General features: G+C 45.5%; 1 long non-coding RNA gene across 1 annotated transcript in view; it reads left to right on the top strand.

Moving 5' to 3' along the window:
• Positions 1-17,461, top strand: part of LOC140707524 (uncharacterized) — a 101,525-nt gene that overhangs the window by 58,979 nt on the left and 25,085 nt on the right. Inside the window, exons 4-6 of the long non-coding RNA XR_013542515.1 lie at positions 13,358-13,470; positions 16,391-16,580; positions 16,945-17,108. This is a non-coding gene — a long non-coding RNA (uncharacterized LOC140707524). The remainder of the gene's footprint in view (positions 1-13,357; positions 13,471-16,390; positions 16,581-16,944; positions 17,109-17,461) is intronic.

The following is a 17,461-nucleotide window of genomic DNA, read 5'->3' as shown; positions in this document are numbered from 1 at the left end:
AATTTAAGAACTTGAAAACACCCGTCAGGATTTTGATTTCTTGATTAAAGCCCTCAGAAATCTGGCTGGGTGAATTTCTGAAGACCTCTGGAGTCTGTAGTCCATGACTTCCAAAAATACCATGCATACTTTCATGTACCCTTCTTTCATTAATATGAATCATTTATGATTTAGAGGCTATTCCAGGAATCAAAGAAAGAACACAAAGATGGAAAAACAAACCTGTCCCATGTTTTTCTTTCTTTCATGTAAACACAAAAGGCCCATCCCTAGTTTTTCAGATAAAGTTGCACTGTCCCATTATTTGTTTTGAACATACCCTTGTGTTTGCCTGAAGTAGTCCTAGTGAGAAGCATAAACAGACCTTCAAGGTGTGGAAAAATTGGTTTTATTTATGGAAATTTCATTGGATGTTTCCAGTTCATTTTAGCATATGCCTGAAGTGGCCTTCCAGATTGTGATCCATAACTATTTCTTTTAAATTTGGTAATCAAATATAGAATTTCTCCCCTTGTGTTGGAGCAAAAGGAAGCATTGCCAATAACATCTGTTTTGCCTTGTTTGGACTCCAGTTTCCCCCTCTTCACTTCAGGATTGTCCCTGTTTTGGAAAGCAGACATGGTCATAACAACATGAGTTGCTTTTGATAGCAAGCCAGAATATTGTTGCATTTATTGTCCAATATCTGGCATAAATACCATTTTCAGAGGCCCCAGATTTAGATCAGGATTAGGGAGGAGATATTTGGGCTACAAATCCCACAATTCTCCATTCTGGGAGTTCTGCCTGACAGACAGACACTGACTGATAGCTCACCTGAGAGAAATGTCTAAATTGGAAGGTTCTGACTAGGCCTAGCTTTCTGCTCCTAGCTGCACCAGGACAGGAACAGGAAGCTTGGGTGAAGCTAGGCTTTAAAGCCAGTTTAGGCCTTTGTCCCAGGTGAGTCATATTTAGATGTCTGTAAGATTTCTGTCTATCAGTAGAACAGTGGTCCCCAACCTTGGGCCTCCAGATGTTCTTGGCCTTCAACTCCCAGAAGCCTTCACCACCATCTCTGCTGGCCAGTATTTCTGGGAGTTGAAGTCCAAGAATATCTGGAGGCCCAAGGTTGGGGACCACTGATGTAGAACATTCAGAATAGAGAATTATGGGATTTGCAGTCCAAAAATCCCATTCCTAACCAGGATCCAATGGTATACTTCTATTGGAACCCACTCTTGCCACCAGAATTGGCAAATTCTTTTCCTTCCTGCAACTCCAGTGCATCCTAAAACTTTGGAGTAGGTTTTGGCTGCTATGGAAGGCTATGGCAGGAGGGGAGGGGGAGGAAGTCCGGATTCTGTTGGTATTAGTTATGAATATACAGTACATGACTTGATCTTGCCCTCATCACTGAAGTAGTTGAATGTGCTGTACGAGCTCTTCTCCAGTTATTTCTATATGGCTATTCTATCCATACATTTGCCCCCAAAGGATCCCTGGGTCTTGCGGAAAGCACAATGCAGTGCCATGGTGGCAGCTTTTATGATCTCCAACATGTAATCTCCCCTGTACCAATCTAGTTCTTAAATTAGTCACTTGGCTTTTCCTCTTGCTTTTGTCCCAGTTTGTACCCTATGTGTATTATCTAGGTGCAATGAAAGGAGGATGCTACTCCACCCCCTCACGTGAAAATAGGAGGCTGAAGAGCAGACCCTGTGATAAACGGTGGAAATCCTGCCCCTTAGCTGGGACCTGGGATGTCCTTGTTCTGGCTCAAGTGCAACGCCTCCATGGTCACAGAAAAGTCTGTTCTCCTGACAGCTGCTTTTGTTGTGAGGAAAGTGAAGATGGAGCGGGTGGGGCTAGCATGCTCGCCTCGTTGCGTAGAGAGTATACAGTACACACTTTTAAAATACCTGAGGAGTGTGAAATTCATTTCACAGGCCAGGGGCAGAGAAGGAAGAGTTTTATTTTTGCAGGGAAGCTGTTTCATGATGGCAATTCTGAGGTAAAAGTAGCAATTGTGGGTAGCATGGTTTAGGCATTCTCCAAGTCCATGCTGGAGGGATTCGTGAAGGAAGAAACGAGAGGAGTCCTGCCCTTGTCTTGTTGCAATGCATGGTGTGTTTCTGAAGAGCAGATCCAACGTTATCTATAGATGGTCTCTACAAGACTAAGAATGCTAGAAAAGCAATGTTTCCCATCATATGGAGAACATCCATAGATCGAACGGAGTCTTCTATTCGGAAAGTCACCCTCCAAGTATGCACTGCAGGATGTGTGTGTGTTTTTATCTCCCATGGATCTGGAGTGGTGGCACAGGGCTTCCTGTTCTGAGGACCCACGGTGTGTCCTATCGTTTTTCACCATGCATGCTGTTTGGACTCTCTGGAGGAAAAAGCAAGAAGTAAATGTAGCCAGGAACATCCATCCGCGTAGAGATGTCTGCTGTGTCTCATGTCAGTTATAATAATAATAGTAACAGAAATACACTTCGCTGTCTCTCTTCACGAATTAAAAAGCAGTGGCAGCAAAAGCACAAGGGAGTGGAAGGGCAAAGTGGAGGACAGAAATCAGTCTGACAGTGCTTGAATGAAGTTGCGAGTTGAAAAGTCGAATTTCTGTCTAGTTAGAGCCAGGCTGGTCCTCCTTACTGGTTTACACCTTGGTCCTCTGGCTGAGAGCAGGATCCAGCCAGAGCTTTCCCTCGTAGGAAACTTAGAATTCAATCAGGGTTCTTTCTAGGAGGAAGACGTAAGCCAGTTCCTGCAGCTGCTTTCCCCCTGCTTAGTAGATTGGCAGGTGGATCCTCTTGCCTGGATGTTCTTCCTGGGAAGAAGGGGTCGCAGCCTCCCAGCGGCCCTGTTGTTGCCTGTCTTCAACGGTTCCAAGGCAAGGTCTAGGAAAGTTTCCTTTTTAATATGTGAGACACCCAAAAATGAATCTTGTACCTGCACTCCAAAGTTATGCCCTATACCGGGGTGGGGGATCTGTGGTGCTGCAGATGTTGTTTACTTTCATTATTCCCACACCATGGGCCATGTTTGCAATAGTCGGAGTCGGATAATATCTGGGTGGGATCTACACTGCACAGTTGTAACACTTTGATACCACTTTAACTTCTATAGCGCTGTGCTAAGGAATCCTGAGATTTGCAGCATGGTGAAGTGCTTCAGATTCTCTGCCATACAGCTCTGTGGGCACTCCTCCATAGCAGAGAATTTTAAAGAGACTATAATGCAAGTTGTGTTTTTCATAGGACGGAACAGTGACAGTTGCATTGCTTGGGAAAGTGCTATACCTGTGAAGATTAGACACACTCTAAACTTAAGATTTCTACCCATTCATTCTGATCTACAGTGTCCATAGATCACGCCTCGGGAACAGATTGCCAGCGTTGGCTACAGGAGGGCCGAAACCTCTGTGGCAAAGGCATGTGGATTTTTACTGAGGCGCACGCTGCAGTGCAGCAGGTTGGCAAAATAATGATCATTCTGTGCAGCTGTCACTTCTTGTCTTGGATGCCACATGAATTATTCTTCCTCATTGTCCCACGTCCTTCTTCCCATATGCTGTCCCTTGAACATGAAGATGAGTCGGCACAAGAAGTGGGAGGAATCACAACAGAGAAAAGTCACCATGCAGACAAACAGCAGCTCATGATAATCTGGAAGGACAGGTATCCTCCAGCCATAGAAATGGCATTCGGATCCATCTCAGTTTTTTATAACTTTTTTTTGTCTCCAGCAAAGTCAGATGCTTTTTGGCCATAGCTCCTGTGTTCATAATCCCTCCCAAGGAATGACAGGGAGATTTTACAGTGTGCTGCACATGGTCCTCACACTGTCAATGAGATGTGGTGGTGCACTCTGTCCTCTTGGGTTAAACAGGGCAAGCATGGAGCTCATGACCATTGTATGTAACATTTTTAACTGGACTAACTGCAGCCCCTGTTCTTATCTTGCAAATCCTGCATGATAACAGGATGGGGTGTATATTCTTACCGATAATGCTGGTTGGTTGGTTTTTTAAAAGAAAGACTGGTGTTCTCCAATACAGATCTCATTACCTGGTCACTCTGAAGTTTAACTTGGAATGAAAACAGAGGTAGCATCCTTAACAACATTTATTGCAAGTTCTTCACCCGGGACGTTTGCATTTAGCTTTGCCACGTGACTCATAGCACTGGCAAGCCAGAAACTGTCACTCTTGCCGTTTTCCTCATATTTTAAAGGATAAACAAAGCCTCAAAACGCATTTGTCTTTGGAGGGCAAGGAAAGTGCTTTTAAGCTGCTACTTACAAGGTTCTTGTTTTTTTCTCTCAGCTTAGGGTAGGGACCATGAGCAAATTCAGAAGTAATGCTGGGTTCCAAATCCCATTAGCCCTGCTGAGCATGGCTAGTAGCTGAGGTGATGGGAATTGTAGTCCAGCAGCAACAAAAGGTCTGGAGGGCCAAAGGTGATCCCCATCCCGGCCCCAAACACAGTTGATTCTCCAGGTCACTGAAAACTGAAAATACTTAACTGAAGAAGAAGAGAGTGGATCATTAGAGGGCCGGATGAAGTAAAATGATGATAAGGAGAGGCAGACCTGAGTGAAGAGATCTTGCCAGAGGCAACCAATCAAACTAAGGAACAAAGAGGCAGACCCCTCCCCCAGCTTTTAAAGAAGCTTTTTCCATCATGGAAGCCAAGCATTTAATGAAAACAGCACCGCCCTTTCCCAAAAGTACCTTAGAAAACTGCTTACTGGAAGGACAGATCCTGAAGCTGAGGCTCCAATACTTTGGCCACCTCATGAGAAGAGAAGACTCCCTGGAAAAGACCCTGATGTTAGGAAAGTGTGAAGGCAAGAGGAGAAGGGGACGACAGAGGATGTGATGGCTGGACAGTGTCTGAGAAGCAACCAACATGAAATTGACACAACTCCGGGAGGCAGTGGAAGACAAGGAGGGCTTGGCGTGCTCTGGTCCATGAGGTCACGAAGAGTCGGACACGACTAAATGACTAAACAACAATAACAACCTTAGAAAAATATCTGGTTGTAGGCATGAGTAGTTCGACCAGGGTTTGAAAATGTTACTGATTGGGCACTTCAGCCCCAGAATTCTCTAGTCAGTAGTCATAGGATTCAAAAACCTGTTGTCCATGGCTCTTCATCCAACGTTCATCCAAATCATAACACTTGTGCATGCTGGTCGATTCATTCACTTTAGTGGAGAGAGAGTGTGTTCAATGTTGTGCACAAAGATGTGCACCAAAACATCTCTTTCAAAAACAAAGCACGCCCCGAGGGCTGTGTAACTCACTGCCCACTTTGGAATCTTCCCACTGAATGGTTGGGCACCTCATTGGTTTCTCTGCTTTCCAAACCACAAAGCCACTTGCTACAAAGTTTTTCCATTTTCCATGGCACTTTTCAGGGCTGCGTTTTTGAAGTGGATAAAAGCTTCATCTGTTAGTGGAAGTGTGTGTCCATCTCTTGGGTAAAGTACAGGGTGTTTAGGAAGAGAAGCGTGTAATTTAATACTAGTGTCTGGAACCTAGCCAACATACTGAGATTAAAATTGCTAATCTTACAAAGGGTGCCTTGAGATTTTTTTAAATGACCACAAATGATCAGCTCCTCAGCTTTTTACCCTAAAGTTCTCCGTTGCAATACATACTGTACTTCCCAATAATAATGAGACTGCAATTCAGGTAATTGTGGCAGAGTCTTCTTTAATGAGATGAAGTTCCCATTCTGATTTCCCAGTGAACTGTTTTTTAATATGTTGCTTATTGGTTGCCTGTCTTTTTAGAGTCTCCGCATTTCCTCCTGCTTATAGTAAGTCAAGCAGGCAAGGCGGCTGATCTTATCATCTCTCTCAGCCTTTGCTATGCCAATTCTAAGACCAATGCAGCATAGTCCTCCTGATCATGCCACAGCCAAGATTAAAAATACAAGAAGAATGCAGCCAAAAGAAACGAATGGTCAGAATCCCATTTGTAGTTCTATGCTGGTCTAAGTGTATTGGTTGACACTTGCATTCTAGCCTTGCACCAGGTGGGTGACTAGGATTACAAGAAGCAAGTTGTTAATTAGAGGCAATTTTGCTGCAGTGATTTGCATCGTTACATCTACACTGGTGTACATCCACAGTCGAATCCTGACCTGTACCAATGGATATTCCCGCAATATGGCTGAGTGCACACTCACAATGGGATATTGATCATGAGCAGCATTCCCAAAAGAGCCATTCATAGAAAGCACCAATAATCATATGCTGAAAATATAATCATGGTGTTGTCATCCATGACAATTTCCACATCCTTTTCCACAAGATGAATAGACATGCTTCTGTCAGAAGTGCTTAAGATACTAGAGATCATTCATAACCATGGTGACTAGTAACTACCGGAAGCAATGTATCCTCTATCAATTTGCCCCGTCTCCATTTAAAGACGTTCAGGTTGGCAACCATCACAGACAGTTGTAGTGGCTAATGCAGAGTTCAACTGTGCACTGTATGAAAAGGTGCTCCTCTTTTCCTGTACTGTATTTTCTGATATTCAGTGTCAATCTAGAATAGATGATGCATGAGCATAGAACTACAAGAAGATTCTGGCTATTGTTTCTTTTTGCTGTGTTCATCTTGTATCTGTAACCTTGGTTGTAGAATGGTCAGGACTCTACCACATTGGTCTTAGAGCTGGCATAGCAAGGGCTCATATAGATGGTACAGACCAGTGATGGTGAACCTTCTTGAGCCCCGAGTGCCCATACTGCAACACAATATCAACTATTTTTTTCGAGGTGCCAATACTGCAATTAAAACCCAAATGCTGAGTTTTTAGTTTAGAAAAAAACAACTGTTCCTGCATTGCAAGGGTTAAATGCTTGGTTGTTCTTTTTCCTACGGGCAGTATTAACAAATAAATACTAACGCTTATGATGGCACCAGCAATGGAGAATGTAACAGGAGCAAATTAGTTTAGAGGCTGGCAGCAAGTCTGGCATGCAGGAAGTTGCAGGTTCAGTCCCTGACAGCCAAATTTCAAAAGGTCCTGAAAAAAGGAATTTACAGGAACAAATACTCCACTAAAAACAGTAAACAAAAGCAACACCAAAAATGCGTTCAAAGCAATAAGCCACAACAGTCCATTCAAGATCCCAACCCAGGCAGACAAATTCATAAGGGAAAGCTTGCCTGAAGAGGAATGTCTTCGCCGGCTTGTGGAAGGACAGCAAAGATGGGGCAAATCTGCCTTCTAGTGGGAGGGGGTTCCAAAGGCTGGGAGAGTCTTTGAAACAGAGCTGCATCTTTGATAGTGCGGGGATGGTGTTAAAATACTCGTACGTGTTTCAAACACTTAGTTTTTTTTTCTTAACGGGCTCCTTATAATCTTTTTCATGGCAAGGGCAAGAAAAAAAATGTCCAAAAAGAGGCAAAAAACCCAAAACCAAATCCAAAAGGGTCAAAGGCTGCATTGTGTGACTGTGCCCATTCTTATACATTTATTACTTTCATTCCGCCCCCCCCCCCCACCAAGCTCAGGGCTTAGGAAAGTTCCTTTTGGTGCAAATGCTGGAAGATAACCTTTTGGAGCACCAGGCCAACACAGGGATATTTAACAGTCAGAGGGACTGGTGACAATGGATATATTTATAGGCCACTATATTTATAGGCCACATGATATATAAAATCATGTAAAATGCAAGCTTTTGTGGGTGAATCATATGATCAGAGGGACTGTTGATATCATCTTCAGGACTCAGCCAATCCCGAGGGTGCTGCTGCTGCCACCATGGGAACCCCACCCATTTTCTCCTGGGTCTTTGTGACCTCACAGGGGCCCCACCTCTCTGCTGGCAGATAAAAGGGGCTTGCTGGGCAGGGCAGGAGACCAGAAGGAAGGCCAGTGGCCAGAGGGCAGTCCGGCAGAGAGAGCGGCAGCGACTGCAGGGGACCCAGCCCTTCTGCCCAAGGCAAGTTCTCTTCCGAAAGCAGAGGAACTTGCTAAGTGGGCTTGTGAGTTAACAGCTTGAGGCTGGCGGAGGTCCGTGGCTTGAAGCTGGCTGATGTCGGTGATGGACCAGGGATAAGTCGGTGGACGTTGGCAGACAGAAGCTGGTGGAATCTCCCTGCGGAAGCTGGCTGAGGCCACAAGGCAGAGGCCGGCAGAGGTTCGCGGATGAAGCTGGGCCATGTTAGCCTCCCGAAACCAGCTGACGGATGCTTGATGGATATTTGTGGATCGAAGCCTGGCTGTGTGTGTGAATCACTGGTGGAGTGAAGGTGTGTGTGTATCGGGGGGGCTGGTATGTGTGTGTGAATGTGTGTGTGAATGGGCTGGCTGGTGTTCCGTGGGGATGTCTCCAGGGCATCAGTGTGACCCAAGCATTTTGGAGCTGGTGGAGGGTGGCTTCCGAAGCGGAGTGGAAGAGATGAACGGGCGGATATTCCTGGTGGAAGCCAGTGGATGTTGGCAGGCAGAACTTTGGGATGAAGTTGCCAGAAAATTGGTCGGTGGATACGCCTGGGTTGAAGCTGGTTGACGGCCGTGGACGAGCTCGCCCCTTAGTTGTTTTTTTCTCTCTCTTTCTCTTGCAGAGCCCGAAGCTTCCTCTTCCCCAGGGGGATGCGAGGGAGCAGAAGGCAGGCATCCTGCTGGAGCTGAACCAGGCTGTTGTCTCCACTGAGGATACCCATTTAGCCTCTTTTCCAAAACCAATAAAAGAATTTTTCTGGAATGGTTTTGAAATGTTGTCATGTTTGTCAGAGGCTGTCACGGGATTATCTTCCCCATCCCCTCATTATATCTAGGGCCCAATGCCTGTGGTGGGTCTTTGTGAATTCATGGTGTGGGGCCTTGTGATGTCACAAGTATTGGAAACATAGTATTTCTCCATGCATGTGTGAGGGAGTGAGCTAGGCATTGTGGTTTCCCTGCCTGAGCTCCTAAGCAAGTATATTATGTGTTGTGTTGGACAGACACAGGAAGCCAGTGAGCCCTGGTGCCATTCGGAGAGGGTTGGAGTTGGGTACCCAAACACTGTGGCCACCCCATAACAATAGACGAGATTCGCTCCTTCCCTTCCACCACTGCTCCTCACGTTTGTTTGCCTGGCCTGGAGATTCAGGGGAGCCCAGCCATTTCCTGGCACAGCAGCTCATTCTCTGAGACCCTGCAAGCCTCATCTTCATCATCAACACCATGAGCGCTCCATGGACAGCTCCTTGCAGAGTACAAGTGGGGAGAAAATACAGTGGTGCCTCGCACAACGGGTGCCTCGTAGAGTGATGAATTCGCTCTATGAGGCCGTTTTTGCGATCGCAAATGCGATCGCAAAACGGTGCCCGTATAGGCGGTAATTCACAGAGCGAAGGTCGGTAAGCTGCTTGCTTACCGACCTTCGCTTTGCGACCCGCCGATCAGCTGTCCGGCGGGTCCAAAATGGCCGCCAGAACAGCCGAAAGGGGCCGGGGCGCAGCGTTTTCGCGCCCTTGGTAAGCAAGGGGAGCGTGCGAAAACGCTGTGGAAGCCCCGAAATGGCTGCGCGCAACCATTTCGGGGCTTCCAGCAGCGTTTTTGCGCGCTCCCCTTGCTTACCAAGGGCGCGAAAACGCTGCGCCCCGGCCCCTTTTGGCTGTTCCGGCGGCCATTTTGGACCCGCCGGACAGCTGATGGCAGCCATTTTGGCGCCCTCGTTGTGCGAGGGGAGGATGCGAAAATGGCTGCCGGCCCCTGGGAAACATCGCTCAACGGTGAGTATTCTTTGGCATTGGAACGCATTAAACGCTGTTTAATGCGTTCCAATGCCTTTCTGTGTTCCGTAGTGCGATGTTTCCCACAGCGAAGGTTAATCTGGAACGGATTAACCTCGCTGTGCGGGGCACCACTGTATGCCAGTTCAAAGAAGCTTCCAGTCCAACCTCTCACGCCAGTGCCACAACCGAGGAAATGGAGATGGGCAATGATTTGGAGATGAGCGTACATTAAAATTCATGTGGATCCATGCCATGGATAGATGGCAAAAATACACTGGTACTGCAAAATCTGCTGCTTGAGGGCATCGACTGCCTCTGAGAGCCTATAGACAAGATGTATCATAGAATTGTAGAATTGTCATAGGGTTGGAAAGGGTCCTTGGAAGTCTTCTAGTCCACCCCCCTGCCCAAGGCAGGAGACCTCATACCATCCTGGAGAGATGGCTGTCCAATCTTTTCTTGAAACTTCCAGTGATGGGGCACCCACAACATCATGAGGCGAGCTGTTCCACTGCTTAATGGTTTTCACTGTCAGGAAATTCCTCCTTATTTCCAGGTTGGATCTCCCTCTGACGAGTTTCCACCCATTGCTTCTTGTCCTGCTCTCGGGCGATGGAGAATAAACCCATGCCCTCTTCCCTGTGGCAACCCTTCAGATCTTGGAAGACTGCTATCATGTCTCTCCTCAGTCTTCTCTTCGTTAAGCTAAATTGCAGGTCTTCTCTAAGTGCTGAAAGACATCAGTTTGTCACATATACTTTCGAATCAGAACTTTGTTTTGTGCTTGGTTCACTGGCAGGTAAACCTCTGCTTAATCTGCAAGTCTAATTGCCTAGGTACGTATCTCATGGGAAATTTGAATGTAGGTGAAATATTCGGCCAAATATGAGCTGAGCATCTTTCTCAGTTTCAGTGAAAACAGCATCTGTTCTGATGAGAGAAGGAGAAAGGGTCCCCATCCATTTTCTTAGCATGATATGTAATTTTACATACGCCTCTATCATACTGTTTTGCCTTTGTCTGTAGGTTCAACAGTGCCCAAGTGGTATCCCCTTCCCTCCTAAAAGGAAGCTGCTTCAGGACACTAATCATTTTGGTTGGCCTCCCATGGGGAATGACAAGTGCTTCTGTCGCTGTAGATTTTGACTGTACTCTAGCAGATTGGGATTTCTAACCCCTTGCCCCCCCCCCCGCCACTGAGCCCTTGTGCCTTTGAACTGCACCAAAAATGATAATTTAACCTTGAAACAAAAGTGGGGGACACTTAAGTACAATCTTATAGGGCAGGTGGTTCCTCTTCCTAATTATGTGTGTGCACATGCACAAATCTAGTTGATTAAAAATAGTTTTAATAAACTGACAAAATTTCCATACTTCTGGGTTTTTTTTTTAAATAAAAACAGCACACTAGATCAACAAAGGGAAGGAGGGGACGTGAAAGGAAAAGAGTCTCATGGTTCTTTGTTTGACACTTAACCTTCACTGCAAAATGGATCTATGGGAATTTCTCACAGTGTAACATACTGTATCCAATTCCGTAGTTATTACTGTAAACCTATTAGTGCCACCTGGGTTTGCATATCTGTAGCGCTGTCCGACTGAAGACAGATTAGGTCTATCACATGTTATGCCGGAGGGAGGGGTAGCTTCACGAGGAGCCTGCCCTCCAGGAGAGGGGAATGGGGGCGGGGGGGGGGGGAGGGAGAAAGAGAGACACTGACGTTTGATAAGAATACAGCACTTTATAATAGCACTTGGTGGCCTAGAGATTTTCGGTCAAGTCATTTTGAATTAAAGTAGAAGCCTTGGGGCATTTAGCCTTATGATTTTTTTCTTTTTCTTCTTCTTTTTGGTGAGTTCTCTGTGTATTGCAAGGTTAAGCCAATTCCTACACAGAGATCGGCAAAATGCTTCCAAGTGTTTCTATTATGGTTAAATTTTTTATAGAAATAGATGACAGAATGAGAAGAATCTTTAGACAGACTTCTGTACAGCATTAGCTTGATGTTCTTCTTTGTGGCCTCTGGGTTCTGCAGCTCGCAGGACTTCTCGGAAGTTTCTAGAGCTTAAAAACATGTGATTAGTAGGATGTTCCCCCGTGGAGCGCATGCTCCGCCTGCCAGAAGTCCCCTCAATCCCTGTAAGAATCTGCCACTGTCAAAGAACTACATTAAAAAAAGACAACGTGACAAATAGAGGGGAGGATGTGAGGATGTGTGGATTTAGTCCTATCAATGTAGAAGGCCAAGGAGCGTCTTACATCAAGCATATGGAGCATGCGCTCAATAGGTGCAGAAGGAGACAGAAATAAAGTAGGTAGAATTATCGGCTGATTAAGGTGGAATTCAAAGACAATTTTAGGTAAAAATGATACATCAAAATAAAGGGTGACCTTATCCAGATGGAATTGAAGAAAGGGTGGATCTGATCTTAGGACTGCAAGTTTGCTAGCACGCTTAGCAGATGTTATTGCTACAAGTAAGGATGTTTTCAGAGAAAGTGATTTGAGATTGGAAGTAGGCATTGGTTTGAAGAGTGGTTGAGTGAGTACGTTGAGGACAAATTGTAAAGACCACCGAGTAAGAGGATGTTGCCATGAGGAGTGGTGAATATTTTGAAGTCCTTTGAGGAATTTCTTCAAAGTTGGGTGAGAAAAAAAATCTAGCCGAATCTGAATGAGAAAGTTGGTGAGCTACAATAATTGAAATGTAAACCTTCAAGGTAGAATGAGACAGTCTGAGATGAAATAGATGAAGGATAAAGGTAAGTAAGGCTCTCAGAGACACTGGTGTTGCAGATAAGTTCTGAGAATTAGCAAAAGAGAGGAATGCTTTCCATTTATTATGGTATAACCATTGGGTCGAGGGTTTTTGAGCTCGGACAAGTATGTCTCTTATGGCGGGAGTATCCTCCACACAATCAGTTTCAGAGAGTCTACGTGCAGGTGGTAAATCATCCCGTTGTCCTGAGTGAGAAGGTTGGGGATTGACGGGAGATGGAACATGTCCTTTGACATCAACCTCAGGTGTGTCAACCACAGTTGTTACAGACACTACGGAGTGAGGAGGATGGCATTTGACTGGAACTGCTGAAGTTGAATGATGGTTTGTTGTATGAGTGGTATTGGAAGAAATAGTTAGAGTAGGTCTCCGGTCCAGTTTATCATAAAGGTATCTCCGAGGGAGTTCCTGTTGGTACCAGCTCAAGAGCAATATCTGTGACATTTGGTGTTGGTCTCGGAAGCAAAGACATTGATGGATGGAACACCCCATTTGTGGCAAAGCAGATCGAAAACACTGTCGTCTAGTGACCACTCGTGTGGTTGTGTGGTCAGGTGGCTGAGATGGTCTGCTATAAGGCTGTCATCTGTGGCAACGTGGACAGGTACTGGGAAGATATGGTGTAGGTAACACCATTCCTAGAGTTCGACAGCCAGATATAGTAATGAGAGGGAGTGGGTGCCTCCTTGCTTGTTTATATAGTAAAGAGCTGTTGTATTGTCTGTAGCAAGATGTACAGCTTGTCCTGCAATGAGAGGTAAGAAGGCGTGAAAGGCCTTGATGATCACTAAAAGTTCGAGGTGGTTGATATGTAATAATTTCTCTCTTTTTGTCCATAGGCCATGAATTTTGTGATGTCGACAATGGGCTCCCTATCCCGAGGGGCTCGCATCGGTGGTGACTTGTATCGTGAGTTGTAGCAGTTGGAAGGGTGGGAAGATATGTCCACCAGGTGAGTTGTTGGGCGAGCTCGGGTGTTACTGTGAGGCATTTGGAAGGATAGTCTATCATGGGATTGAATAATGATAGGTACAATGATTGAAGGGACCTCATTTTGAGTCTCATGTGTTGGATAACAGCGGTTGTGGATGCCATGAGCCTGAGAAGGTGCTGGACTTGATGGCCTGATACTGAGGCTAGAGGTCAGAATGTTTGGATTGCTTGTCTGAGTTTGGTGATTCTTTCTTGAAGGGTAAAGGCTCTTGCTTGTAGGGAGTAGAAATATGCTTTGATATAGGTGGTGGTCTGGGAAGGTTTGAGATGGGATTTGGCAAGGTTCAACTTGAGCCCGAGGTCTTGAAGTGTATTGAGAGTGAATTGGGTAGCTCTGATGGCATCATAATAGGAGGTAGCGACTATCAGCCAGTTGTCTATGTAGGGGAATATGGAGATACCTTGAAGACGGAGATAGGCAACGACTGGTGCCATACATTTGGTAAAAGTTTTCGGTGCCATCGAAAGTCCGAACAGGAGGGAGCGAAATTGGTACAAGATGTTGTCGAATCAGAATCAAAGAAATTTGTGATGATGCAGGTGGGTGGAGATGTTGAAGTACGCATCCTGGAGGTTGATGAGGACAAACCAGTCTCCCTGTGAAAGGAGAGGAATGATAGTGTTGACTGTCAGCATTCTGAAGCATCTGGGTCGAATGAATGTATTGCGATGTCTAAGACAGAGAATAGGACAGTCCTCCATCCTTTTTAGGAACTGTAAAGTATCTCAAATAGAATCAATCACGCAGGGCAGAGGAAGGGACTATAAGTATGGCATGTTTTTGTAGAAGACGGGAAATCTCTTCTTGGAGATCCAGTGAGTATGGGGTAGTTTTAATGGGTCCAGGCGGTGGAGTACGATCAAGTTCAATAAAATAGCCCTTTTGGATAATAGAAAGCACCCCCTGGTCATTAGTGACTCGACGCCAAGAGCTGAGGAAGGGATGTACTCTGGTATGGAATGGAGATAGAAGGGGTCTATGGATATTGCTTACCCTTCTTTTGTTGCCGTTGAAAGGGCTGATGATGGGTCTGTTGCTGCTGGGGTTGAAAGGCAGGTGGTGTCGATGTCAATGGGCTGGAATAGGATCTGTCAGATGTGTGGATTGTATGGCTGATACGGTTGTAGGTATTGTTGAAAGGGCTGTTGGAAGAAAGGCTGCCTGTGAAACCGAGGGCGCTGGTAGCGATAAAGTTGTTGGGTAGACTATGAGTGTGCTGTTTTATGGATTTTATAAAGGTTGTCCATTACTTCATCCGTCTTGGCATTAAAGAGTCCAGCGCCATCAAATTGAGGTCTTCAATTCATTATTTGGTATCATCTGAGATGCCGGCACATCTCAGCCAGGCATGTCGTCTTAGGGTGATAGAAATTGACATAGTCTTAAAAGCAGCGTCCACAGTATGGTGAGACACAATCCTTTGTTGTTTAGCCAGGGTTGTAGCCTCGGTGTGGATGTTCAGGGCTTCTGTCATGGAAGTGGCAGGACCCGCTTGGAGTATGAGTAGAATTTTGTTTCACAGTTGCCGATGGTACATGCCCATTGTGGCTTGGTAGTTTGCGACCGTCATAAGGAAGGATGTAAGAGAATATAGGTGTCTGCCTAAGATATCAAGTTTTCTCCCTTCTCAGTTAGTAGGGGCTACAGAGAATTTATTACATGCTCTCGACTGATTGGATTTGACAATGATCAAGTTCGGTGTAGGATGTTTAGAGAGAAACGCTGTATCGGGACCGTGGGTCTTGTAATGATTCTCTACATGCCTCGAGATTTGTAGTGAGGAAGGGGGTTTGTCCCATGATTCTTTCACCAGTTCAAGGATGAATGTCAAGCTGAGAGGTGGCGTCTTGTCCTGATTAAGGTCGTCAAAGACCAGGTCTTGTTTTTGAGGTGGTGGTTCTTCTATGTCTAAGGATATTGCCATTCGTATCACTAGTTGATAGTAGGAGGTAAAATCTTCTGATGGGGAAGGTGGGTGATTCTCGGTGACATCAGAAGCAGGGGTAGGTAGATTAGAGGGAGATTCTTGAGAAACATCAGAGTTGGAATCTGGAATGGAAGAAGAAGAGTGTGAAGATGGTGATGGATGTGGAGGTTTAGTTGTTGATACGAAGGTAGGCAGTAACTGTGGAGTAGTACGTTGTACAGTGTCGGTAGGAGGAGGGAGGACTCTTAGAAATTGGTAGTAACTCGTAGAGAGGTTTGGTGTCAAGATTGTTTGGAGGATTATCTCACACGTTTGGACTGAGAGTGTTCTTGGACAGATGGGAGAAGAGTGCGTTTGAGAGCTGATTTGGTCGGGATCGACATGCGGTGTGTTGATGTCTGGTACATAGTAGGACGATGTCGGTGTCCCAGTGGTGAAGGCGAAATGGATGGTGAATGTTGAAATGGAGAAACACATCTCACTCTTTTACGCTCGTCATAATATGCATCAAGTCGTCAGGGTAATAGGGGTCATAGCGATGGTATGGATCCCCCTGTTCACATCTAGGTTCATACCGAGATGGTTCAGGATAGTAATAATATTCCCTGTGCGCTGGGTCATATTGCACCGGCGACAGGTCTCATCTCTTTGCCAGATGTTTTCTAGGAGATTGGTGAGACGATCCAGAGACTGGAATAGGTATTGCCCATCCTAAAGATGTAGGGCTTGAATGGGCCGAGGTCAGGCTGGAATGAACAACAGCCAGAGATAGGCTAGTACGCGGTGAAAGGCTGGCAATAGAAGCCGCAGCCTGAGCCAATGTCAAAGTCTGATCATCTCTATCAGAGCCAGAGCCTAGATGATTGGTGATGGTAATATCGATTGAGGTGGATAAATACGGGTCAATTTCGTTGGTTTTTTGATTTTTAGGTTTATCTTTCTTTTTCTTAGACGAGTGATCAGGACGGATTGGGGCCTTCGACGCGGACGTTGAGCTCAATTTTGAAGTTGCCTTCGAACGATCCTTTTGCCAAGGCGAAGGATTTGTTGGGCTCAATATCGGGCGAGGAATTTCACGACATTCGGGAGTTGGAGACATCGGCGGATCCATGGGACCCGGATTTAAAGATTTTTCCCAGAGGTAAGAGCGGAGCCTTTGAAGTCATAGTTTTAAGGTGGGCTTTGTAAGCTTTTTACACTCAGGACAGGAGTGTGTTTGAAGTTGTTCTCCGAGACAGAAAAGGCAACGGTTGTGTCCGTTGGTAAGCGGGATCTTATTCGTGCAGAGCACACACTGCTTGAAGGGCCCGGGAGGGGTCATAAAAGGTTGGGGAAAGAGAATGAAGAAAGGTTGAGGGGAAGGAGAAAAATACCGCGGGAAGAGTAAAAAATGAGTAAATTGAAAGGGGAAAACAGATAACTCACAGGGGGAAAAAGTCCAAAGAAAGATGATTGAAAAATAAAGGATCTCAATGACTGATAATCTCAACAATGTTCCGAAATAGGTCCGATCTAAGTGGTGGCAAAAAGGAACTGAGGGGACTGTGTCCTACAGATCCTACTAATCGGAAGTTTTAAGCTCTAGAAACGTCCGAGAGGTCCTGCGCAGGCGCAGAACAACCCAATTGTGTGGATTCACAGAGGACCACTAGAAGAACCATGGTTACAGGTAGGTAACCTCTCCTTTTTATGGGGAAGTTGAGCAGGCATTTTTATTATGTAATATGAGGTCGAATGATTAAATATTACAGGGGTACTGTGGCAGGAATAGTCTGTCCTGCACATAGTTACAGGAGTTTAACACTATCAAGAGCGTTCAGGATTGCTCCTCTATGGATGAAATGTGGGATAATGCAAAATTTGATCTATCTAGTGTAATCAGTGTCTTTCTGTAGAAAAGGGATGTGGTGTTAAATCTCCTGTGGGATAGAGGGTTATACAGAAGATATTGTTACGTTTTCTGCATTTCCCCCCTAATAAGAGTGTGCAGGACTGCCGCCTTGTAAAGAAATGGTCACTTGT

Source organism: Pogona vitticeps, chromosome 1 (genome assembly GCF_051106095.1).
Source record: "Pogona vitticeps strain Pit_001003342236 chromosome 1, PviZW2.1, whole genome shotgun sequence".
In the NCBI taxonomy this organism is placed as follows: domain Eukaryota; kingdom Metazoa; phylum Chordata; class Lepidosauria; order Squamata; family Agamidae; genus Pogona; species Pogona vitticeps.
This window is presented reverse-complemented; position numbering and strand designations above follow the sequence as displayed.